Source organism: Gossypium hirsutum, chromosome D08, assembly GCF_007990345.1.
Source record: "Gossypium hirsutum isolate 1008001.06 chromosome D08, Gossypium_hirsutum_v2.1, whole genome shotgun sequence".
Taxonomy (NCBI): Eukaryota; Viridiplantae; Streptophyta; class Magnoliopsida; order Malvales; family Malvaceae; genus Gossypium; species Gossypium hirsutum.
The window spans coordinates 33,480,976-33,508,845 of record NC_053444.1 but is presented as its reverse complement, the minus strand read 5'-3'; the positions used below and the strand labels follow the sequence as shown (position 1 = coordinate 33,508,845).

Sequence of the window (27,870 nt, the reverse complement as noted above, 5' to 3'; positions counted from 1 at the left end):
ATAGTTCGTAAAGCTGCTGATTTGAACATAGTTTATTCTTGCTTTACTTGTTACTTTAATTTTAATCATGTTAGCAATGTGATTTGTTATGTTGTCATCAATAATGGTAGCTTAAATCTGTTTAGCTAGGATGATTGCATCAATTCAATGAAGTTTGTTTAAATCATGTTTATAGTATTTGTGCCTCAGTCATTCATGTTTTCAATTAAACTCAAGTAAGTATTTCATTCATACGTGATTGGTTGCATTGGAATTAGCTGAGTGATCCTAACCAGGTGACGACTAATGCACACAATAGTTGAAAAGTGCATGCTTAATTTAGACCCTAGCCTGACCAAATTAAAGGTTCATAATAACTTTAACGAGCTCTATTATCTTGCATAGTTTTTAGGTTTATGTGATTAAATTGTTTCAAACCTAACTTTTTCCTGTTACTTCACATGAATTCTAAGAAACCCTTAGTTTAATATGATCAGGAAAATGCATGTTTTACTAAGTAAAAGATTTTGAAAAGAATTAATTTGGTTTCAAACTCATGAAAGATCGAGTTGCCATGGAATATTTTTCGAACACTGTTAAGCATGAGAAAAATAAATTAAGTTGAATGATGTAATTATTCTAGCCTACTCATGTTATTGATTGTTGAAGTCTGTGTTGTTGCTGCTAAATTCATCTCATACATTTTATTTAATTATCATAATTAGATTAGAATTGCATTGGGTATCATCTTGCATCTTGTTAATTATTCTTGACATCTATCACTCAAATTATTGTGTTTTTATCACCAACTTGTGAACTTTAATTTTACAATTAATTGATTAACATACACAGTCCCTATTGAGACGATAACTCTTTTACTTACATGTTACTTGATAACGACTGCGTACACTCGCACAAACCTACGCATTACAGGTTTTTGGTGCCATTACCGAGGACTGTTTCCTTAATCATTTTTTTGTGAAAATACTATTTGCAATTTGGTTTTTATTTTTTTATTTAACTCCTAACTTTACTAATTAATTCTTTATTCTTTATTTTTTGTGATTTATTTTCAAGAGTTTATGAGCATAGATCGAATTATCGATTTATTACCGGTAAACCTTGAATTCAAGTGGACATTTAGACAAAAAAGATGTGAAATATTAGCCTAGAGACAAGTCAAAATGGACCTTGGAAATCAAAATGATGGACAAGGAAATGGAACCAAACATATGCACAATCCCATCCTTATTGTTGATGATAGGGATCGTGCCATAAGACAATACACTGTGCCACTCTTTACTGAGTTAAATCCGAGAATTAGGAGGCTGGATATCGAGGCACCCCAATTTGAATTAAAGCCTGTAATGTTTTAGATTCTTCAAACGGAGGTGAGTGATTCATTTAAAATAGTAGGTGTGACTAAAGATGCATTGAGGTTGAAGTTGTTTCCATACTCATTGCGAGATTGAGCACGAGCATGGCTCAATTCATTGCCACCTAGCTCAATTTCTACTTGGCAAGAATTAGCAGAAAGATTTTTTGTTAAGTATTTCCCACCTAGCAAAAACGCTAGGTTGCGAAATCAGATTGCCACTTTCTAGCAATTGGATGATGATTCCTTATACGAGGCGTGAGAGAGATTCAAAGAATTACTTCGTAAGTGTCCTCATCATGGGATTCGACACTGCATCCAGTTGGAGACGTCAACGCATACACAAGATTGATGGTAGATGCTTCTATGAATGGCCTCTCTTGTCGAAGCCTTATAATGAGGATTACAAAATCATCGAGAGGATTGCTGGTAACAACTATCAATGGCCAACAAATCAAGTAGCATCAGGAAGACGTGTAGCTGGAGTTCATGAATTTGATACCCTCACTTCACTCTCAGCTTATGTATCGCCTATCTTGTAACACCCCGAATTTTGGGCCTAGAAGAAATAGGTTTTGAACAAGGGAACAGTTAGGAGACTGCACATAAATATTTAGTTGTGCAAGGAAATGACATAAATGAATGTTTGCTTCAGTGGTTATGTGATTTAGGAGTGTTTGGAAGTGTCTTAGAAATCAGGGGTTCAAGCCTTGGCTTATGCAAAATTTTTATTTTAAGTGAATAAAATCTTTAGATCTAGATAGTAGGTTCTTAAATTATTGTGGTTAAAATATGATACAAAAGAGCTTGTGGTCTAGTGGCAAGGTGGCGTGTTGTGTAACTGTGAGGTCTAAGGTTCAAGTCTTTGGTTGTGCAATGGAGTATTTATTTTGCTGCTTGAGTTGTGTAGGTAGTGGAGTTGGACTGAAACACAACTAAGGGGAGTTTGAGTAGAATTTGAATAGGGTTGTTAGGGGAGTTAAGGAGAAATCGGTGGAGTGATTCAAGGAGGGATAAGGGGAGAGATTTTAGGAGAAAATCAAGGGATGTGAGGGGAGAGGAAAGGTGTGCCGAAATTGGACTTTGTACCCAGGAAAATTCGGCCAGAGGGGATTTTTGCTCATTTTTGGTATACTTTCATTACGATTTAGTGAGGAGGTTTCACTCTTTTTTCTTGAAGGCCGACGTGGTAAGGGGTTTTCGCATATTGTTCTGTCTCGTTCTTTTTGGTGTTGGCAACCTCTCTTTGGCTAAATAGTGCCTTTCTCCATTGTTTCTTTTTCTTTCTTTTCCAAGTAATTCTACTAGTGGCTAATGTATATTCTCTCCTTTTTCATTCTTTCTTTCTTTACCCTCTACCGAAACCTCTTCGTCCCCTAAACCATTCTCCTCCATTCTTACCGATTTGCTCTTCTTTTTCTACCCTTTTTGTGCTGACTTTTTCCTTGCTCTCTGCCGATTTTGTATACCATTCTTATTCTACGGTTTTATACTTTCGGCAAGCTGGTGTTCGTTTTGACTTAAATCATTCTAATAGATAATTGTTATTAAGGGGTTTCAACTGGGTTATAGGTAATAACCCCGAGATCTAGTGACCAACGTCGTTCCGATGAGTGAAGTGCTTAAGGATTTGATTGTTCAATCAAGAAAAGTATCTGTTAATCAAGAAGTTATGTGTAATGAATAGGATTCTTTTTTAACTCAATTCATATATGGCTAACCGAGTGTTATGGGTGAACATAGGTTCGGAAGTGTCAAGGACTGTCTGCACATCTTCTTGTAAACAGGTGTGTAAACACCCCACTTTAACTGTAGAATGGCAAAAGCCGAAAAATTGAAAATACGACGTTTGAGACCACACAGGCGTGCGATCGCTCATGTGGCAAGCTCAACCTGTGAACCATGGGCGTTTAACTGTAGAGGCCTCCATGAGCTTTTCCATGGGCTTAGGCCATAATGGGTCACGTTGGGCCAAAATGGGCCGTGTGGGTTCAATGGGCTTGTGGGCCTCACATGGATGAAATACACAATTTGTGGCAAATTCTGGACTGGGCTATGTAAATCTCATAGTCGTGGCGAAATCTGGGCTGAATGGGCCGCATGAGCATGTTGGCCCACTTGGGTCGAGTAATGGGCCTTGGGCCCATTTACATTGTTATGACCATTTAGGTTACCTGAGTCGCTCGAAGCGACTGCAGACCTTTCGAGAGGTCGGTATCTACACTGAGACCCCAAAATAGGGTAAAATGACCGAAATACCCCTATAGGGTAAAATGACAGAAATACCCTCATAGGGTAAAATGACCGAAATACCCTCAAAGGGTAAAATGACTGAAATACTCTCATAGGGTAAAATGAGTGAAATACCCCCATAGGATAAAATGATCGAAGTACCCCTATAGGGTAAAATGACTGGAATACCCCTATAGGGTAAAATGACCGAAATACCCCTATAGGGTAAAATGACCAAAATACCTTTATAGGGTAAAATGATCGAAATACCCCCATAAGGAAAAATGACTGTTATACCCCTAGGAGATGAAATGACTGTTATGACCTTATGTTATGTCTGACTGATTTGCTCTATGATATGTATGACTATGTTGAGCATGACATTTTGCATACATGTATGATATTATGTCACGATATATCGCATGGGGATGGGTTGTTATATTTGGAGGAAGTGTACCGTACGGATAAGGTTGCACGGGTCGCCCAAGACGACTGTAGACATATTGATGGCTATATACCGTTTATTTTACTAGTAGCTTTGCTGCAATACTGTTTACTGCCGCAACAGTGCTAATCATGGTGTGCCTGGCTGGGTGGGTCGATTTTATCCCCACATGGTGTGTTTTGCGGGACGGAGTGGTGTGTAGAGGCTGGATTGGGTAGGATTTCTAACTGCATATATGTACTGATTAATGATTTTGTACTGTTACTGCATCAATTAATGATATTACATACTATTCACTGCATGACTAATATCTGTTATTGTTATGGGCCAAGGCCCCACTGATAGTATTATTGAAATTGGGCAAAGGCCCTACTGATTACTGGCATTGTGATGGGCTCAAGCCCAATTGTTTACTGTTACGAGAAAGGGCTTAGGCTCACACTGAACTGGACTGTTACTGTAACGAGCTCAGGCCCAAATTGCATTTATCTACTGTTTAATTGACTGTTTGCTTGTTAGGGGATTACACACTGAGTTTTCGTAAACTCACCCCTCTGTTTAACTGTACAGGTAATCCCCAGTTGTAGGCGAGTCAGTGCTGCGAGGGACTCGGAGGTGGCCACACAATTGCAACTATTCTACACTTGCTTTTATTTAAATTTAAAGTTTGTATTGGGTTTTTTTATGTAATAAGGCCATTTATGTGTTTTTAAATTTTTAATTGGGCTTTTGCTTACTTATTTTAAACTTCTAGTTTAGGAGAAGAAAATTTTCCAAAATAATTACTATTTTCAAAGACACGAAATTTAAACATTAGAGTTTTTAAAGGCTTCCGCAATTTTAGATCAACCTTTTATATCAATAGTAGATAACAAGGCAAACTTTTTGACTAGATGATTTGTTAAATAATAATAAAGGGGTTTTTAAACCTAGAAGCGAATTTTTACCAACAAGTTCTATTTTTGAAAGACACTTTGATGTGGCACACCAGATTCGACCATAAAGTCTAGGCTGGGTTTGGGGTGTTACATATCTCTTCAATGTTGAAACACTTTACCACTAACAGTGTGAATAATTTTGTAGCTCAAACACTGGGTCAGTTAGATGTAGTTTCCTACGTATATTGTGGGGATGGCCATTCTTTTGAGAATTATCGATCAAATCCCAGGTCAGTTTATTACTTAGGGAATCAACACCAAAACAGAAGTGGAAAAGAACCACAGTCCAAGTTCTATAATCCTTCATGGCGAAACCATCCAAACTTTTCTTTGAGTAACCAAGGAAATGGACCAAAAAGCACCTACATGCAACATCAACCAAGTCAATTCCAAGGGTTTAATCAGCAAGTTCCTAAACCACCTCAAGTTGAATCATCCAACAGTTTTGGAGAACTTTTTGAAGGCTTACATGGCGAAGAATGATGCTTTAATCCAAAGTCAGTTAGCAACATTAAAAAATTTAGAGAACCAAATGGGTCAGTTAGCTACAGAGCTTTGTAACCAACCACAAGGAGCCTTGCCTAGCGATACAAAAATCCAAGAAATTTGGGTAAGGAACATTGCAAGGTAGTTGCCTTATAAAGTGGTAAGACTTTGAAGCCTAAGATGATTGAGGTTGAACCTATTAAGAATGAAGAAAGTCACACAACAATTGAAATTCCTACACCAGAAGGCCAAAACTTATAAAGTCTGATGAGGTAAAATCTAAACTAGTGAATTCTGATATGTTAACATATTCTTTGGATGTAGATTTATCTCCTCAGAAAAGTTGTCCAGTCCAACCCAAATTTCCATCACTTCTGTATCCTAAAAAATTCCAACCAAATAAGCAGAAACAAGATGTGCAATTCAAGAAGTTTTTGGACATTCTGAAGCAACTTCACATTAACATCCCACTGGTGGAAGCTTTAGAATAAATACCCAACTATATCAAGTTCATGTAGGACATTCTGTCCAAAAAGAAGAGACTTAGTGAGTACGAGACTGTAGCACTAGCGAAAGAGTGTAGTGTATTCTTACATAACAAGTTACCTCCTAAACTGAAGGACCCTAGAAGCTTTACTATACCTAGTAATATTGGAGAATCTTATTGTGGTAAAGCATTGTGCGATCTTGGAGTAAGCATCAACTTGATGGCCAAATCTATGTTCAAATTGTTGGAAATAGGTGAAGTAAAACCCACGACTGTGACACTCCAATTGGTGGATCGATCTTTAGCATACCCCAAAGGAAATATCAAGGATGTTTTAGTAAGAGTAGATAAGTTTCTTTTTCCTGTTGACTTTATTGTGTTAGATTTTAAAGTAGAAAAGGAAGTGTCGATCATCTTGAGGCAACATTTCCTAGCCATGGGAAGAACATTAATAGACGTACAAAAAGGTGAACTCATCATGAGAGTTCAAGACGACCAGGTAATGTTTAATGTTCTTAAAGTGATGAAGTTTCCCGATCTGATGGAGAAATGTTCAGTGATGAAACATTTAGAAACCTTAATTTCTGTTGAATGGGAGACTAATTTTAAAGACCCATTGGAGAACACCTTAGGGTCTGAACCATTAGAAGATGAAGAAGGTAATGAAAACATGGCTTTGATAGAAGCCAGTCCGAGGAATTATGTTCAACCAACACAGTTTGAATTGTTAGAGTTGGAAGTTTAAGAATACATTAAACCAAAGTTGTCAATCGAGGAACCACCCAAACTTGAACTTAAAGTACTTCCTTCCTATTTGAAATACATTTATTTAGGTAACAATTCTACTTTGTCTATGGTTATTTTAGTAGAACTGATGGAACGCCAAGAGGAGCAACTAATTACTATTTTAAAGAAATTTAAAAGGGAAATTGGTTGGACCATAGCTCATATTCAAGGAATGAGATTATTTTGAAGATGGTGAAAGAGCTAGAATTGATTGGCAAAGGAGACTCAACCCTATCATGAAAGAGGTAGTGTGAAAGGAAGTGATCAAATGGTTAGATGAGGGAATTATCTACCCCATCTCAGATAGTTCATGGGTAAGATTGGTACAATGTGTACTAAAGAAAGGTAGAATCACGATTGTTGAGAATGAATGTAATGAGTTAATCCTGATGAGAACTGTCACAGGTTGGAGAATCTATATAGACTACAAAAAATTGAACAAAGCTACTCGGAAGGACCATTTCCCGTTTCCTTTTATGGATAAGATGTTAGATCAATTGACAGGTAACGAATTTTATTGTTTCTTAGATAGATATTTGAGATATAACCAAATAGTTGTAGCCTCAGAATATCAACACAAAATTACTATTACTTACCTGTATGGTATGTTTGCTTTTAGGTGAATGCGTTTCAGTTTATGTAATGCACTTGCAACATTTTAACGATGCATAATTGTAATATTTATTGATATGGTTGAAAATTTTGTTAAGGTTTTCATGGATATTTTTTTATTTTTGGTAATACTTACGATGTTTGTTTGAGTAACTTGACTAAGATACTTAAGAGATGTGAGGAGACAAATCTCGTCCTTAACTGGGAGAAATGTCATTTTATGGTAAAGGAGGGAATTGTCTTAGGACATAAAATTTCGAGAAATGGGATCGAAGTTGATAAATCGAAGGTGGATGTAATTGAAAAATTACCACCACTAGTCATTGTTAAAGGAGTTTAGTGTTTCTTACGCCATGCCGAATTTTATTGAAGGTTTATAAAAGATTTTTCAAAAATTTCTAAGCCTTTGTGTATGCTGTTAGAGAAAGATACTATTTTTCAGTTTGACAAAGCATGCTTGGAAGCTTTTAAAGAATTAAAAAGTTGGTTAATCTCAGCTCGTAATCGTTACACCTGATTGGAACTCTCTTTTTGAGTTAATGTGTGATGCAAACGATTTTGCTGTTGGAGCTATGATGGGTCGAAGAAGTATTTCACCCTATCTACTATGCAAGCAGAACTTTGATAGGAGCCCTACAATTTTTTGCTATAATTTTTACTTTTGACAAGTTTTGTTCTTATCTCATAGGTATGAAAGTCATTATTTTTACTAACCATGCGACCATTAAATATTTACTCACAAAAAAATATGTTAAACTAAGACTAATTCGATAGATACTTTTACTGCAAGAAGTTGACCTTAAGATCGAAGATAGAAAATGTGTTGAAAATCAACTAGTTGATCATCTATCAAGGTTAGAACAAAATAAGGTAACTCTTTCACTTGTTCCAATCAATGAAAATTTTCCAGATGAACATATATTTGAGGTAAGCCAAATTCATGAAATACCTTGGTTTCCTAATTATGCGAATTATTTAGCATGTGAAATAATTCCTCGAGAAATGAAATACCAACAAGGGAAAAAATTCATTCACGATAGTTGGTATTATTTCTGGGAGGGTCCATTTTTGTTTAAACAATATGTAGATAACATAATTAGGAAGTGCGTAGCTGTAAGTGAAATTGATGAGATCTGGTATCACTGCCCTTCATCTCTAAGTGGGGGACACTTTGGTGGTTCTTGCACTGCAGTGAAGATTTTACAAGCAGGATTCTTTTGTCCTACAGTGTTCAAGTATGCATTTGCATATGTGAAAAATTATGATAGATGTCAAAGGATCAGAAACATATCAAGGAGGAACAAGATGCCATTGACAAACATTATAGTGGTAGAGTTATTCGATGTATGGGGCATTGATTTTCTAGGCTCGTTTCCTTCTTCTTATGGGAATAAATATATCTTAGTAGCTGTGGATTATGTATCTAAATGGGTTGAAGCCGAGACATATCCAAAAAAGGATGCTAAGGTTGTCATACGATTCTTGCATAAACATGTGTTTAAACGGTTTGAGACTCCTAGAGCTATAATTAGTGATGAAGGATCTCACATTTTAAATAAATAGCTTAAGTGGTTGCTTGAAAAGTATGATGCGAAACACAAAATTGCCACTGCACATCATCCACAATCAAATGGGCCAGTTGAACGGGTAAACCGTGATATCAGAGGAATCCTTGAGAAGGTGGTGCGACCTAATAGAAAAGATTGGTCTTGAAGGCTCAATGATGCTTTATAGGCCTATCAAAATACTTTTAAGACACCGTTAGGAATGACTCATTATCGGTTAGTCTTCGAAAAGGCATGCCATTTGCCGCTTGAGTTGGAGAATAAAGCTCACTAGGCTTTGAAACACTTAAATTTTGATCTTAAACAAGCTGGTGAGAGAAGGATGTTACAACTTGACAAGCTTGAAGAGTTGAGGTTATTTTCATACAAGAATGCCAAGATGTGTAAATAAAAATCTAATAGATGGCATGACAGTCATATACAACCTCGTGAACTCAAAGTAGGTCAGAAAGTGTTGTTTAATTCAATGCTAAGGTTACCTCTGAGAAAGCTCAAATCTCGATGGAAAGGACCTTATACCATTCACAAAGTTTTTCCATATGGAGTAGTGGAATTGTACGACAACAAGGGAGGTACGTTTAAATTTAATGGTCAACGTCTCAAACACTATTGGGATGGTGAAGTTGATCGAGTTGAACCCTTGTTCAATTTAATAGACCCTTAATTTTTCATATTTTTATCTTTAATAAATGACATATTCAAAAATTAATTTTCTTGAATTAGTACATTAAATTAAATCTGTTCAGGAGATTGCAACTTAAGCAGAAACATTTGTGACCCCTCCAACCTTTCCTGGGATATTAATTTAATGTAATTTTCTGAGAAGAATTTTTCTAAGGAGCTTGAGGGTCCATCAATGTTTGGAAAATTATTCTCAAAAATATCCGTAATTGTGCTAGAAAGAAGACAGGAAGTGTTTACTTCCCATCGTTAATTACTTTACTTTGCTTAATGGCCCAAGTTAAATCAAACGCAAATCTGAATGGCTAGTATGTTCAAGGATGCATCACAAGGCATGAACTCAAAAGCTTAGTTGAACCAAATTTATTTGAACGAACCAACCAAATCAAAAACTGACGAGGCATTAAACAAATCTAAACCGAAAGCTGATTCAGTTGATAAGACAAAATAAGCAGAATCTGAAAGAGAACCAAATAGTCATGAACCGATAAGGGAACCAAACATCTCTGAACCAAGAGTGGAGCCGAATGCTGATGAGCTAGTTGAACCAATTGTTGATCCTGAATTGACTATTCTTACGCCCACTTCTTAAAATACTATGAAGAAATCAAAATTTTCAATTATGATGGATATGTGGAAATTTATACATAACCAACAACATGCTTATTATAAATACGCAAAGATCAGATATGATTCAAAAAAGAATACTATTAAGAATATCTCTAATAGTTTTGTTCCTCAGTTCCCAGATCATATCTTTGAGTCATGGAAGGAAGAGGATGATTATGCAAGCGATAATGAAGATGCAAAGGAAGAAGACAAGAGGGATAAGTAAGATAAATAAAAGCGGGAATTTCTTGTTCTTAGTATTTATTTTTAGGCATTTATTATTATTTTGTTAGTTAGTAGTTTGCTTTCGCATAATAAATAGAATGTTGCAAGCATGAATAAAATAAGCTCAATGTGTTCAATGTCTCTTCATTAGAAAAAAAACAAAGTGATGTAGTAATGTGAATGAACATGTCTAGGATTGGATTGTTAAGAAAGGCTTGGTACTTAAGTAGTCTTTATGACTTACCTCTCTTTTCTTACAATCCTACCTGGTGTTCAGTTTTCATTCATTACTTTGTTTTTTCAATAAGAACATTGCTTCCTTTTAAAGGGTAAGACAATATTTGCATGAATTTTTAATTTTTTCAAGTATGTTTCAATCTTTTCACATATTTATGATGAAATAAATGAATGTTCAGAGGGAATTTTTGTTCATAGGTTAGTTCAAATGCAAGCATGATTTCTGATTTGATCCAAGTTATTTTTATGTTATCTTGAGTTATAGAATGCTTGTATGTTCTCTAGTCTTATGTAAATCTTGTCATGAAAATTTAATTTCCTTAGAAATAGACATGTATGAAGGCTTAGTCTTTAGAATTGACTTAGTAACTTTCTCAAGTCGAAACCCTAGGAGGGATAAGAATCTAAATATGATATAGCCACATTTTCTTTGGATCATTTGAGCTTTTCAAGCCCACCTTATTTTATTGACCCTTGAAACCTTATTTTTGAGCTTAATGGCTTGTTTATTGCAAAGTACCTACATCATAAGCCATATTACCATCATTTTAAATTTATCCTCTTTTGTGTACCCATCTTAACTAAATTTGTCTTGATGATCAAAATTCGAGGAAAAATTATAAAAGATGTACATGCTAAAAAAAAGAGCAAGTTTGCTCAAATTTTGAAAAGGATTATGAGCATGAGTTCAAAATAAGTTTGGGGGCATTCCAAAGACCTCTTTGAAGAAAGGTCGTGTTGCAAAAAGATCCAAGACAAAGTTAGGGTTAAGATTACTGAACCTAAAAATTCATTTCTCTTTATCCCTACCTCTAGCCTAACCCCATTACAACCTTAAAAAAACCTATTGATTTGATAATTATGTCTACTACATTAGTAGAGAGAAATTCCTAAGTTCAACATATGAAGACCACTAAATAAACCTTATGATTGTCTTGTCTAAATTGATAGGGAAAGTGTATTGAATGGTGAATGCTACGTATGACTTTGAAATACATGCATACTATGACTCATGTTGGCATTTCCTTATACTTAGTGTAAAATTTGGGAATAATGTTTGCATTTGAGCTACTTATCAATAAAAAGAGTTTTTGAGCATGGTTTTTTTGATTCATGCTTATGTGCAAAGATTGATGCTACTTACACATATTGCAAGTTTTCTTTGGCAAAAGCTTTGCTTTGCATGAAACATTACTCAGGACGTGCAATGCATTATTTTTTGGGGCGTGTAAACTCTATATTATATAGGGTTTTTCTAGTAGTTTTTACCACTTTTTTTACTTAAAAGTAATACTAATCCTGAGTATTTATTAATTAATTAAGTGAATTTTGCTTATATTATGAAAGTGGGCTTGAATTTATAAAATATGCAATTTGTGCTTTATTTCGTTAATTTTGTGCATAAATTAAATTATTTCATGTTATTTATTAATGTTCTATATTTAATTATGCAGTGAGACCATAAAGTTGATTTAATAAAGAGATTATTATAAATTTTTGCATGGACATGAGCAATTCTATCCTACTTGGACGGCAAAACCATGCAAATTGGGTCATGAAGATATTGGTTTGACCCAATGAAAAATGGTGTTGCATGGTAGAGAAGTTTGACTATTAAATGGGCCACAAAATCATTCAAATAAGGAGATGGGAAGCCCAATTTGGAAAGGATATTTGGGAAGCCAAAAATTAGCTTTTGGGTTAATTATTTGGAGGTCCCTAAACTTAGAAAATTAATGAAAATCAGAACGCTACGTTTGTTCAAGAAACAGTTGTCGCATGTGAATGTGTAATGCGAATGTGCAAGTATACATTTTGAATCAAGTAATTAAGTGATGAGTGAGTATCATCTCCACAGGGATCAAAATTGATTAAAAAATTGTTATGCTATTACTATGAATTTGACTAATTAAATTGTGCAAAAGAAACATATAGCATATTTTGTTTTTTGGATTGTTTTTTGTAAGCTGCTACCATCTCTTCTCTTTTCTCTAAAATTTTCCATGAGAATTCGATGTAAAGAGAAACTGCTCTCTGATTCCTCTCTCCCCAAAATTCTCATCCCCTTGCGTATTTTCTAGTTCCTCTTTTATAGGGTAGGTCACTCCCTCTGAACACACACCTTTTGCTTCCTATTTTTTAGGATGGTTTATCTGGTACAAGTACAGCTGGCTGAGAGTGATGTGGACTGAGTGCTGCGTCATCTTCCAAAAATTGCCATGGCATTCTTGTTGGTAATCTATCCAACATTTAGCCATGGCAATATTTCACTTCCTTCATTTTCTTTCTCATTTCTCTTTTCTCTTCTTCATCTTGCACCTGCAACCAACAATAACCAACACCTTTCTTCCCTTGTAACAAATAATGCCATTTATAGTGAAATCCAAGCTTTGTTTTGCGATATTCTAAAAATATCCTAAAAATGAAAACATATTTACTTAATTACAAATAATTAATTCAATCTAGAGGCCTAAAATATAACTCTTTTCAAGAGTTATCACATCCCCAAACCTGAATTATTGCTTGTTCTCAAGTAAAATATGTATGAGTATGCATGAATGCATGAATTTTCCAAAACACAGTTACCATATATACTGCTAAACCGTTTTCGTATATTTTATACCTCCATTCTCAGCAATCTTCTATTAAAACAAAAAAAATCAAGTTTTATAGGTTTGTTTAACAAATGACGTGTAGAAAATAATACCTAAAAATAAAATTTCCTAAATATTCATGCAATTTTGACTATAGTAAATACCTCCTAATGCACTTAGGTTATCTTTCTTCTAAACTCAGTTTCTCTATTCTCATTGATTGTGTCATTTCAAAGCTTTAATTACAAATATTAATTTTTTCTAGGGAATTCATCTTGTCACATGGTTTCTTTACTTGACATTCTCAATGGAGCATACATTAGATTTCCTGGTATTACGTCATGCCACAATTTGAATGTAACTCACTCATGAAGCTAAGGCTTTTAACTAAAAAGATTGATGGAGCAAACAACTACCTTCTTAGCTAATCAGCCTATTACTATAGTGGAATGTCCCTCAACTTTTTTTTTCTTTTATATATATTTTTATTTTACTCACTCTTACTTAAACTTGTTTTTTTATCAATAATATGATGAAGCAAACAATGTATTATTGATCTACTCAACATTTTCAAACTGTATTATTACACACTGCCGATTTACTAAATTTATGTTTAAGAATTCCTAAATGTATTAAAAGAAACCTACTATAGACTAATTACGATTATAAATTATGAATCAATTTTCACACAACTGTCCTAAAGTAAACATACCTATTCACCTATCACAATTTTCTAATTTTATCGATGAATTATTATCCTCATTGAAAGATAACAATATACTTGTCATAGTCTAGTTGTTACTTGGCATTTGTATTTAATGGAAAAATGAATGAAAAATGCATGAATATTAAAGCATATATATATTTCATACTATATTTACAACACAACATACCCCCAAACCTAAGGGATGCATTGTCATTAATGCATGAACAAGTAAACATTTCACAATGCAAAAACAACAACTTACAAATATAAAAATGCAATGACAACCAAATAGGAATGCATGAAACATATGTTACAAAATGACAAAGATGCAAATAAAAATAAAAACAAAAGATTGGAAGGAATTTTGGTTACTCTAATTAGGTTGGGTTAATTTTCTGGCAGCGCATTTGTGGCGATGCTTCTTTTCCACTTCACCAGCATCATCCCGAACTTATTTTCCAGCAGCTTGCTTGTAGCACTTCCTTTTTAACTGGTTAATTGGCACCACTTCTTCATTATCAGTATCTAATTTTGTGAGATCATTAATCAGTTGATGAATCACATGCTCATGCTCGACATAAGGGTAGTGGATTTCGGTATAGTGGCAGTTGTAATAGGTGTAGAAGCTTGAGTCATATCAGCTTCATCCTTATCAGATTCAATATGCACAGATTCAGTTTTCTCCTCCTTTCCCGCTTTTTCTATATTATTCTTCTTTGTAGTGGCTTCTTCTCCATCTTTATCATTATCTTCTGGCTCCAACAACAATTCTTTAGGAAATACAGGGAATGTAGGCATTGGTCAGGTAAAGTTATTTTTGAAGAGATTTCTTAATGGCTTTGTCCCGTTGTCTAACATATCCCCAAAATAGAGCCATTTCTTCTTGAGCTTGGCTAAGATCAATGACTGTCCTCAGCTGTTGTTTTTCCATCATCCAAAATTGTTGTTGCAACATCTCAAGAACATCAATCACTTTCTGCTCAAAGTCACTGTGAGATGTTGATAGGACAGCATCCATTGTCATGGGTGGAGAAGCTATGGATGTAGAGCCAGGATGCTTTGGCATTTCCTCCCCTAAAAACCTCAGGGCAATTTGATTGGTTACGGCTCATTTATTAGGGATTTTGTCTTCAATTTCCTAAGTAGGAATCTTTACTTTTTGACATAGTGCCGTAATGAGCAATAAAACTTTTAAGGTACTGGCGTTCTTTTGTGCGCAGCGATGGACAAAATAATTTTTTGTCCAACATTTATCTTTCTTCCAGTCATAATCGAGTGCAACAAAAATATGCGTTCCTTGGAAATAGTAGAGTTGTGCTTAGAAAGGATAAGACGAGATTTAATGAAATGATACCATACCCTACATTGAGGATTCAAAGTTACACGGTCGATGTTGTAGCAATCATTTCGAGAAACTATCCATGTCATTCCTTCTATACATAAACCTGTCAAAACTTGGTTGAGTCCTTTAATCATCATGTCTTGAAACACTGAGAGTGTTCATCAGACCTTTAGGTAACCCATATTGCGCATTGATTGAGTCTTCATCGAATGACACCGAGACACCACGCACATAGATGAAAGCATTTTCAAGAGAGGTTAAATGTGCATAAAGTTCTTTGACTATCTTAGTGAGGACGTCATTAGGGAGGAGACAGAAGATTTATCACCTTTGTTTCTCCACGACAGATGAGATGGCTTCAGAATAGCCCATAAAGGGGGCATCTTGGAACAGGAAACCTTTTTCCATTCAAAAGGGTCGCTTTGATATGTTCTTGTTATATTTTTCTTTCATGATTTTCCTAAAGAATGTCTGCGGGTGTATAGATGTGGAAGAAGATGGTGCTTGGCGAGCTATTTAAGAGAAAATAGTAACTGTAAAATGAAAAAGATGAGACCTTTATAGTTTATGGAGTAAAAAAAATAAAGAAGGGTGAAGAAGATGAAACGAAAAGTAAGTTAGAAAAGAAGTGAATTGACTAGGGTAAAATGTGAGAGAAAATATAACAGTGATGAAGGGGATAAGATTAACCTAAAATTGTGCCCTGACATAGAAGAAAGAAAAATTTAGTAGGAAAAAGAAAAATAATATAAAAAATTATTAAACTAAAATTAACTACTATATTAAATGGGCTGATTTCTATAAACCTGGGCTATAATGTGCATGCAACAAAAGAAAATAAAATTTAAGTAAACTTATTGAATAAAATAAACAACTAAATTAAAAAGTAAAGTAAATGAATAAAACAATGCATGGCAGAAATATTAAACAGTTCAAAAAGTGATGGAATTTTTATCACGAATTATAGGAGCTCCAAAGTAATGCTTTAATCGTTGGCCATTGACATTGAAAGTAGAACCAGTCTTGCTGTCTTTGACTTCTAAAGCTCCATGAGGATAGACATGCACTATATCGAATGGGCTAGACCAACGAGGTTTTAATTTTCCAAGAAACATGTTAAGCCTGGAATTAAATAACAAGACTTGTTGCCTAGGTGCAAATTGCCATGGAAAAATCTTGTTGTCATGTCATCGTTTGGTCTTTTCTTTGTACAGCTTGGCATTCTCATAAACTTTTACTCTGAATTCTTCCATCTCATTCAACTCTAATAGGCGGTTAGTACCAGCAACACTCCAATCCATATTCAATTTCTTAATTGCCCAATATGTCTTATGTTCAAGTTCAACTGGCAAATGACAGGGTTTCCTATAAACAAGCTTGAAAGGCAACATCCCCAATGGTGTCTTGAATGCAATTCGACATCCCCACAAAGCTTCATCCAATCTGGATGACCAATCTTTGTGGGTGGGATTGACTACCTTCTCTAGAATTTATTTAATCTCTATATTAGAGATTTTTGCTTGTCCATTTGTCTAGGGATGGTATGCCGTGGCAATTTTGTGTTTAACTCCATACTTGTTCAGAGCATTAGAAACTAATTTGCAGTCAAAATGTGAACCTTCATCACTAATCAGAGCACGAGGGGTACCAAACCTGGTAAAAATATTTTTATTCAGAAATTTTAGTACTAATTTGGCATCATTCATTGGTAGAGCAACAACCTCAACCCACTTCAAGACACAATCAATAGCTACAAGTATGTATACATTGCCTCAAGGAGGTGGAAATGGATTTCCAGTTCTAAAATAGTTCCATTTCTAAAATAGTTTGCAAGGGCATTTCACGCCTCCTCGACAGATTTCCAGTTCTTTGACAGCGATCGCAAGCTTGACAAAATTCATGAGCATCTTTAAACATGTTTGGCCAATAAAAACTAGATTGAAGAACTTTTGCAGCAGTTCTCATGCCCCAATAATGTCCTCTATATGGTGCTAAATGACAATGATATAAAATACTTTGAATCTCATCATCTGGAACACACCTCTGAATTATCTGGTTTGCACAATGTTTGAATAAAAATGGCTCATCCCAATAATACTGTTTGGCATCATGGACAAATTTCCTTCATCTTTGATTGCTGAGCTTAGGTTACAGCAATCCGCTAACCAAAAATTTTATGATATCGGCATACCACGGTAATGCCATGGCAACTAAGAGTTGCTCATCTAGGAACTCATCCTGAATACGCTGAATATTACTGTCTTCATTTCCTACTAAAATTCAAGACAATTGATCAGCCACTTGATTTTTTGTGCCTTTCCTATATCTAATTTCCAAATCAAATTGTTGCAGTAGAAGAATCCATCAAATTAATCTAGGCTTGGCATCTTTATTGGACACCAAGTACTTCATAGTAGAATGGTTCGTATAAACCGTAACTTTGGTGCCCACTAAATAAGCTCTGAATTTTTTGAAGGCAAATACCATATCTAACAACTTCTTCTCAGAGGTGGTAAAATTTAGTCGTGAACCTGTCAACGTACAACTTGCATAGTAGATAGCATGAAATGCCTTGTTATTTCTATGGCAAAATCACTAGCATCACTCATAAGTTTGAAATGTAAAGTCCAATCTGGTGTTATGACTATTGGCTCTGTGACTAGTTGCTTTTTTAATTCCTCAAATGCTTGTAAGCACGACTCAACAAAATTGAAAGATCTGTTATGTTCTAACAATGTACACAGAGGTTTGGATATTTTCAAGAAGTCTTTGATAAATCTTTGTTAGAATCCTGAATGGCCAAGAAAACTGCGAATACCTTTAACTGTGGATGGTGGTGACAATTTTTCAATAACCTCAATTTTTGCTTTGTCGACGACAATCCCTTGCTACAAAATTTTATGTCCCAGAACAATGCCTTCACAGACCATGAGTGGCATTTCTCCCAATTGAGAACAAGGTTGGTTTCTTCACACTGACAAAGAACTGACTCTATATTTTTTAAATAGTCTTCAAAAGTATCACCAAACACCAAGAAGTTATCAATAAAAAACTTCAAAAAATTTCTCAACCATGTCCGAAAAGATTGCCATCATGTAATGCTGAAATGTTGCAAGGGCATTGCATAGTCCAAATGACATTCATCGGAATGCAAAAGTTCCATAAGGACATGTGAATGTGGTCTCCTCTTAATCAGTAGGAGCTATGGAAATCTGGTTGTACCCCTAATAACCATCTAGAAAATAATAGAAGGCTTTCCCCGCTAATCTATCTAACATTTGGTTGATAAATAGTAGAGGAAAATGGTTCTTCTTTGTTGCTTTTTTGAGTTTCTGATAGTCCATGCAAACCTTCCATCCCGTGATAGTACGAGTAGGAATGAGTTCGTTGTTTCATTGCTTACCACAGTGACACCCCCTTTTTTAGGTATACATTGAACATGGCTCACCCATGAACGATTAGAAATTGGGTATATAATTCCAGCATCCACCCATTTGATAATCTTCTTTTTGACAGCTTCTTTCATAGTGAGATCCAGTCTTCTTTGTTGCTCGATAGATTTGCCATGGCAATCCTCTAGTAATATCGTGTGCATGCAGATTGCTGGACTGATTCCTTTGATATTTGCAATCGTCCACCCCAATGCCTTCTTAGGTTTCTTTAAAACTTTCAATAATTGAGCCTCTTGATCTAATATCAATACCACAGAGATAACTACTGGCAATGTGTTGTTATCTCCCAAGTAAGCATGCTTCAGATGTACTGACAAAGACTTCAAATCCAACATAAGAGGATCTTTTATGGATGGTCGAGGAGGTTTAAAAGAATGGTCTGATAAATTTAATGATTCCAAACTTCTCTTTAATCCATTATCAATTTGCTTAGCTTCCATCAGTTCACCAAACTCTTCAATCATTTCTACCTCAATTAACTCAAATGAGTCTGCATCATCATTAGAATTATTGTGATAAAATTCTGTAAATTCTTCCTGAACTATTGTGTCGACAATCTCAACAGCATGACATTCTTCATCTGTATCTGCACACTTCATAACAACAAAAACATTAAAGGTTATCTATTGATCATTAACTCTCATTGTTAATTCACCTTTTTGTACATCAATTAATGTTCTACCAGTTGTTAGAAAAGGTCTCCCTAGTATGATTGGTACCTCTTCATCAGGCTCACATTCCAGAATAATAAAATCTACTAGAAAAATAAATTTGTCAACTCTTACCAACACATGTTCGATTTTAACTTTTGGATATGCATATGAATGATCAGCTAATTGCAATATGATAGTTGTAAGTCTCTCCTTCGTTATTTCCAGCTTCCTGAAAATAGACATATGCATTAGATTTATACTTGCACCTAAGTCGCATAGTGCTTTGCCTACATAATGATTTCCAATAGAGCAAGGTATAGTAAAACTCACTAGATCCTTCAGTATTGGTGGCAATTTGTTTCTCAACATTGTTGTGCACCCTTCAGTGAGAGCGACAGTTTCAAACTGCCCTCACCTTCTCTTATTTGATAAGATATCTTTCATGAATTTCACATAGTTGGACATTATTTCCAATGCTTCCACCAACGATATGTTGATATGTAATTGCTTCAGGACATCTAAGAATTTCTTGAATTGGAAATCTTGCTTAGATTTTTGGAAACGCTGAGGAAATGGTGGCAGTGGCTTTCCTTCCATTTGTTGAGGTTGTTTTGTTGTGGCATTTTTACTGACAATACAAGATGAATCTGCTTCAATATTTTTCTGGTTGCTCTTTTCCTTTGTTGACTGCTCCATTACTGGTTTTGAATTCTTTTTATTTGTGAAATCTGAACTACCTTCTTCCATAGTGGTGTCATTAACAACTCTTGGTAGCTGTGTACCACTTTTGAGAGTAATGGCTTTGCACTGTTCCTTCCCTTGAGATGATGAATTTTTTATATCACTTGACAGTGCTCCTTGCAGTCTTGAGCTTAATGCTTTGGCAATTTGCCCCACTTGATTTTCTAAAGCTCTTGAAGATGCAGCTTGACTTTGAATGATAGCATCATTCTTGGCCATGTATTTCTCCAATAAAGGATCCATAGATGAAGAACTTAAAGCTGTATTTTGCTGAGCATTTTGCTATGGCATGGGCTAATTATATCTAGGTTGTGCACTCGCAACATTCTGTCAAATAGCATTGCTGAAATTTCCCACCCCTTGATTACTCCAACTGAAATTGGGATGTTACTTCCACCCTGGATTATATGTGTTGGAATATGGGTTGTTGTTGCGATTAAAATTTCCCATATAATAAATTGAGTCTTGGTTCGATGGGCATTCATCAAAAACATGATCTTTTTCGCAATAGACAGATGCTAACTTGGCTACTTTCATTTCCTGCACTGTTGCTGGTCTTTTCATTATTTTAATCAATTTGTTAAAGATGATACCTGAGCTATTAGGAAAGTAATCACGTCAAGTTCCATTGCTCCAGCAACTCTTCTGCCAGTCCCTACTCTTATAGTGAGGTATTCATAATTGTTGTTTGCTATCCTCTACAAAATTTAATATGCATCATTATATAATTTATCGAGCAAAGTCCCATTGGTAGATGTGTTAACCACCATCCTTGTATGCACATTCAATCCATTTTCAAACGTTTCCATTTGCGTCCAATGTTGAAAACCATGCATTGGGCATTTTCTAATTAACTCATTGAATCGCTCTCATGCCTCATATAATGTTTCATCTTCAGATTGCCAAAATGAAGTAATATTGTTCCTCAATTTGGCATTCATGTTTGGAGGATTATATCTTAGCAGAAACGTCTGACAAAGTTCATTCCAAGATGCTGCCATACCTAACATCAATGCATTTAACCATGCTCTAGCATGATCTCGTAAAGAATAGGGGAATAACTTCAGCCTCAGGGCATCTTCAGGAACACCTTGTTGCCTGAATGAATCGCAGACTTCCAAAAAGAGTCTTACGTGCAACCTTGGATCTTTAGTAGGCAATCCACTAAAATTTCCTACAGTTTTTAACATCACCTCCTTTAACTTGAAATGTTGAGCTTGAATATGTGGCCTGACAATTCCTTGGTTTAGATCAGCACTACATGTTCTTTGATGGGTCTGTCTATGTCATCTATTTTTCGAGGAATATCATCATCCTTTCCATTCTGATGTAATGGCTCTTCTCTAACCTGATCATTTCTAATTCTTTTCTCTTTTTTCTCAAGGTTCTTTCAATTTCTGGATCAAAACAACAGTCTTCAAGTGCAAAAATATCTCTACTCATGCACCAAAAAAAATCCTGAAAAACAAAAATCAAAACAAATAATGAGGCTAAACTAAAATATTTAAAGAGGTAATAATAAACCAAATTTTCACCAATATTGTCGATCCCTGGCAACGGCGCCAAAAACTTGTCGCGTGTGAATATGTAATGCGAATGTGCATGTATATAGGTCGAATTAAGTAATAAAGTTATGAGTGAGTATCGTCTCCACAGGAATCATAATTGATTAAAAAATGGTTATGCTATTATTATGAATTTGACTAATTAAACTGTGCAAAAGAAATAGATGACAAATTGATGAAGAGAATTAATGAATGGATTAATAAAATCAATTATGAATGAAAAAAAGATAGGGCAATTGAAATACTGTGGCGATTCTCAAAGAATAAGTGTGGAGGATTTGTACTGTTGAACAATAAAGGTTGGAATTACTCAGGTTTTTTTTATATCCTAATAAAGCCATGGCAAAATCTTGACCATTCTAGTGCTTAGGGATTCACTACTACAGTCTGCTTCTTTTGAGAGCCAGAATTTAAGCTATCATTTTGAGTTTTTGTATGTCTACAGAACTCAAGAATGATATCCTGATTGTTTTTCCTTTCCCTGTACAGATCGTAACTTCTACGTCTAGAGTGCTGTGATTATTCTTTAGAATACTCGCCTGTATCAACCGATAATAATTCAATTTATTTAATCTTTTCAGAATAAAATCAAATCTAACAAAATACCATACAATGATATATGTCTAGAGCTTGCATGCATGTATTTATAATAACCACAAATCAAATGAAACAATAATCTACTCAAAATCAAACCATAGGCATTAAAGATAGTAAAAATTCACCCAAATAATTCCAACCCAATGAGATTTAGCTCATGGATTGGACATTCAAATCGAAAATAAAACCATTCAACATCATCATTCAAGTTTACGAATCACAAAGTTCAAATAAAAAATAAAGGCAGAATTGCAAAAAGCTCTTGCTACTCTAGCTTTCACTTTAATACTGAGATTTTATGCAAAACCTAGGGCAAATTTCTCTTCCCCTTCCTCGCGTCTGTGATTTTTTTCTGTAAACTGCTACCCTCTCCTCTCTTTTCTATGAAATTTTCCATGAGAATTTGATGCAGAGAAAAGCTACTCTACAATTCCTCTCTACCCAAAATCTTCATCCCCTTGTGTCTTTTCTCTTTCCTCTTTTATAGTGTAGGTCCCTCCCTCTCAACATACACCTTTTGCTTCCTCTTTTTCAAGGTGGTTTATTTGGTACAAGTACAACTGGCTGAGAGTGGTGTGGATTGGGTGCTGCTTTGTAACACCCCGAACCCGAGACCGTCACCGGAGTCGAACACGAGGTGTTAACAGACTTTTAAAAAAATTTCCCAGACACTGCCAATCTGCGTACTAGACGCTTTAAAAATCATATCTTGAGTTCAGAAACTCAGAATCCAGTTCTGTAAATTTTCCCTGAAACTAGACTCATATGCCCATCTACATATTTTTTCTAGAATTTTTAGTTGGGCCAATTAGTACAGTTTATTAGTCAAAGTCTCCCATGTTACAGGGATCGACTACACTGACCTTTGTGCATTACAACTTGGATATCTCCCTGTACAGGGCTTCAATACTGATTCCGTTTGTTTCTATAGAAACTAGACTCAGAGAGGAATCTATACATATATGGCTTGACTCCTAATTGTCTCTGGTTAATTTATAATGAATTTCCAATTTCGGAACAGGAAATCTAGAAACTGTTCTGGCCCTGTCTCACGAGAACCTGAATATCTCTTAACATACTGTCCGTATGATTGTTTAGTTACTTTCCTATGAAAATAGATTCATCAAGGTTCGTTTACATAATTTATTCACTATTTAATTCCATTACCACTATTTTTAGTGATTTTCCAAATCTACATCATTGCTACTGTCAGCATCTGCCTTTAAGGTAGACTTTACCTATTTCATAATTTCCATGATTCAACTAGCCCTTTTTGCATAAATAGCACAATTTATGATAGTGATTAACCATTCCCATGGCCAATCCTTGTCAAGCATATCCACACCAAATGATTATAACATTATACTCAAACATATATAAGCCATTTTCGCATGGCTATCCAAAATTATACAAGTCCAAAGGGTCCATGACCCACAACAAACGGGTAGTCCTATACATGCCATTTCGAAGTTCAACCAAAATTGTACCAAAAAGGGGGGGCTTTGATAGTGTGGGTGACTTCGACTTCAAAATCCCGAGTCTGATAGCTGGAGAACCAAAATCTATAAAACAGAGGATCAAAGAAACGGAGTAAGCAATTTATGCTTAGTAAGTTTTGAGCAAGGAATTCCAGCACAACAAAAGTATAGCATTCATGTAGCTAAACGGATAATTTCATATGCACAATTTTTCAAATATCATACTTGCTTCACATTACCAACCCTTATGTACATACACAAAAGATCAACTTAGCCAAAGGCCGGTAGCTCGTTTATCAATTGAGCGAATACTTATTTGTAAGGGCTCAACTAAACTCAAGCACATACGAAACATACCTCAATGTTGGGATGTTTCTAGAGTATTTACTGAAATTTTACAGCAAGATCATTCATTCCCAAATCACGTACCTTCGGAATTTAACCGGATATAGCTACTCGTTCAAATGCCTTCGGGACATAGCCCGGTTATAGTAACTCGCACAATTGCCTTCGGGACTTAACCCGGATTTAGTAACTCGCACAAATGCCTTCGGGCTTAGCCCGGAATTAGTATCTCGCACAATTGCCTTCGGATCTTAGTCCGGATATGGTCACTTAGCACAAAGCCTTCGGGACTTAGCCCGGACATCATTCAAATAACCATGCACATTTAACAATAAATCATGGCACATTCGTATTTCGTTTTCGTTAGCAAAACTCAAACACAAGACACTTATCCTTCTTGCAATTTCGTCTCAATAGTCACACACAAAGAGCGTGATTTTAATTTACTTAAAACATGATCTAATCAAATCATAATTTAAGCTCTTTTACTCAAGAACTTACCTCGGGTGTTGTCGAACGATTCCGATAGCTATTCGACCACTTTTTCCTTCCCTTTATCGGATTTAGTTCCCCTTTGCTCTTGAGCTTAATTAAACAAATAAATTGATTTAATCATTTGAGCATCGAAAAGAGGAACACAAGGCACTTAGCCCATATTTATACATTAGACATTAAGGTCACATATGTACGGAATAATGAATCAAACTCAACATTTTAGCTAATTTTTCCCCCTTGGCCGAATTTTCTAAGCCAAGACAAAAGCATCAATATGCTTGCCTCTAACCGAATACATGCAACACCAATCTCCTTCCTATGGCCGAATATGCATGTCTATGTTGGGGCCGATTTCAACACTTAATACATTCTACAAGTATGGTCACTTGTATTGACTAAACACCATTTTGTTTCAAGTTCAAAACTTGGCTAATACACACATATATACACTAGTAAAGCATCCTCTCCCTTTCCATCAATTTAACACATGCATTACTCATTAATATACAAAAATTATATTCGGCCTTAGCACACAACTTGCTAGCCGATTCTTCTCCATCTAGCAACCAATGCACATATGTGCTCACTCAAAATGCTAAAAAGAAGATTCAAGAATCATCAATCCACCATCACATGCATCATTAACAAGCTTCATATTTAGCATGCAATGGCATTAACACAAAATCTACCTAGGCCGAATATCATCCCCATGACATAGCAAAGATTTGAACCATGGGCTAATTAGAACTCAAGCTAGCAACTAAAAACATGCATGAATCTCATGACACAACCTCAAACATACCTTGATCTAGATACAAGTATGGCCAAACCTCCTCCTAATCCTCTTCCAAACCAAACATGAAGCAAGAACTCATTCCTCCTTCCTTTGAATTTTCGGCCAAATGAAGATGAAAAAGGATGAACAAAATTTTCTCTTTCTTTTCTTTAACTCACGGCAATGGGGGGGAAACAACCACACATTTTTTTTCATCATATTCCCTTTCATTATTTTATGCCCATGCTCCTTATTTTATTTTTTTCCACCCATGATGCACCAACACAACATGTCTATGACATGTCTTGCCCATCACACTTGGTCTACCATGCTTGTCATGGCCGGCCACTACTAATTAGGGGGGAATTTGACATGCAAGTCCCCCCTTTTTATTTCATGCACTAATAGGTCCTTATGCTTCGACCTATCACATTTCAAAAATGTCGCACATAAGTCCTATTGACTAAATTCACATGCAATCGACTAAATCGAAGCTTGAAATTTTCACACATTCATAATTACATATTCTAGACAATAAATATCACATTCAAACATTTCGGTGACTCGGTTTAGCGGTCCCGAAACCACTTCCCGACTAGGGTCAATTTTGGGCTGTCACATGCATCATCTTCTTGGAATTGCCATGGCATTCTTGTTGGCAATCTAACTAACATTTTGCCATGGTAATATTTCACTTCCTTCATTTTCTTCTCCTTTCTCTCCTCTTTTCATCCTGCACCTGCTGCCAACAATATTCAACACCTTTCTTCCCTAGTAATAAATAATGACATTTATAGCGCAATCCAAGCTTTTTTATGCAATGTTCTAAAAATATCATATAAATGGAAACATATTTACTTAATTACAAACAATTAACTCAATGTAGAGGCCTGAATATAACTCTTTTCAAGAGTTATCAACCGTCCACCCCTTGCATGATTCAAGCATGTTTTTATGATTGAATCAAGCAACCAACTCACCCTCTTTTCCACATATTATTGCCAGCCAAAGGTGGGAGAAATATAAGGGATATTTATGCCATATTTAGTAAACTCATCCACCAATCACAAGTATAAATACCCACTCCCATCTCACATTTCAAGCATCCTTCATTCATCCTCCATTTCACATTTCTCTTTCATTCTCTCATTCTCTCATTCCCTCTCTTCATTCCCACGCATAGCATCCCATATTTCCTTTCTTTCTTAGCTAACAAAACCTTGATAAGATCATCTCTTGGTCGGCCACCTCGAGAAGCCATTATCAAAGGAGCAACACGAGGATTGGAGGAAACTTCTTCAATCATAGTTCGCAAGGCTACAGATTTGAATAGATTTTATTCTTCATTTACTTGTTACATTGATTTTAATCATGTTTCCAATGTGCTTTGTTATCTTGTCATCAACAATAGTAGCTTAAATCTATTTAGCTAGAATGATTGCATCAATTTAATGAAGTTTGTTTAAATCATGTTTATAGTGGTTGTGCCTCAGTCAGTCATGATTTTAATTAAACTCAAGCATGTATTTCATTCATATGTGATTGGATGCATTAGAATTAATTGAGCGATCCTAACTAGACGATGACATGGACACAATAGTTAAAAAGTGCATGCTTAATTTAGATCTTATACCGATTAAAATAATGGTTCATAATAACTTTAACGAGCTCTATTATCTTGCATAGTTTTTAGGTTTATGTGATTTAATTGTTTCAACACATGAATTTTAATAAACCCTTAGTTTAATATGATCAGTAAAATGCATGTTTTACTAAGTAAAAGATTCCGAAAGGACTTAATTTGGTTTCAAGCTCATGAAAGATTGAGTTGCCATGAAATATTTTCAGAACACTGTTAAGATGAGAAAAATCAATTAAGTTGAATGATGCAATTATTCTAGCCTATTCATGTTATTGATTGTTGAAGTTTGTGTTGTTGCTGCTAAATTCATCTCACACATTTTAGTTAATTATCATACTTAGACTAGAATTGCATTAAGGATCATCTTCCATCTAGTTAATTTTTGTTAACATCCATCACTCAAAATATTGTGTTTTTATCAGCAACTTGTGAACTTTAATGTTCTAATTAATTGATTAACATACATAGTCCCTATGGAGACGATAACTCTTTTACTTATTTCTTGATAACGACTATGTACACTAGCATAGACCTACGTGTTACAGATACATCTCGGTAGTTTTGAAAAAATAAAAAAAATAACTGAACTAAGGAATTGTATGGTATAGTGAGTATAAAAATTTTGAGCTTATAGAAAAATAAAGCAAAATGTTAATCAAGAAAATCTCGATGAAAAATAAAAATGCTGTGAAAGATATTACAAGCTCGGGTGATTGTACTTATGAATACTATACTAGGCCTTAGTAAACGGGGAGATAAGGAAGGTGAGAGAAGTTGATATAGACACCCATTTTTGTCTGAGCCCAATTGAAGGCTCATTTGTTCCCT

General features: G+C 35.2%; 2 non-coding genes across 2 annotated transcripts; one reads left to right on the top strand and one right to left on the bottom strand.

Moving 5' to 3' along the window:
- Positions 1–1,553: 1,553 nt before the first annotated feature.
- LOC121220447 (small nucleolar RNA R71) lies at positions 1,554–1,660 on the bottom strand. The gene has a single exon (XR_005917649.1). It is a non-coding gene; the product is annotated as a small nucleolar RNA R71 (small nucleolar RNA).
- Positions 1,661–20,970: 19,310 nt separating this feature from the next.
- Positions 20,971–21,077, top strand: LOC121220428 (small nucleolar RNA R71). The gene has a single exon (XR_005917630.1). It is a non-coding gene; the product is annotated as a small nucleolar RNA R71 (small nucleolar RNA).
- Positions 21,078–27,870: the final 6,793 nt, after the last annotated feature.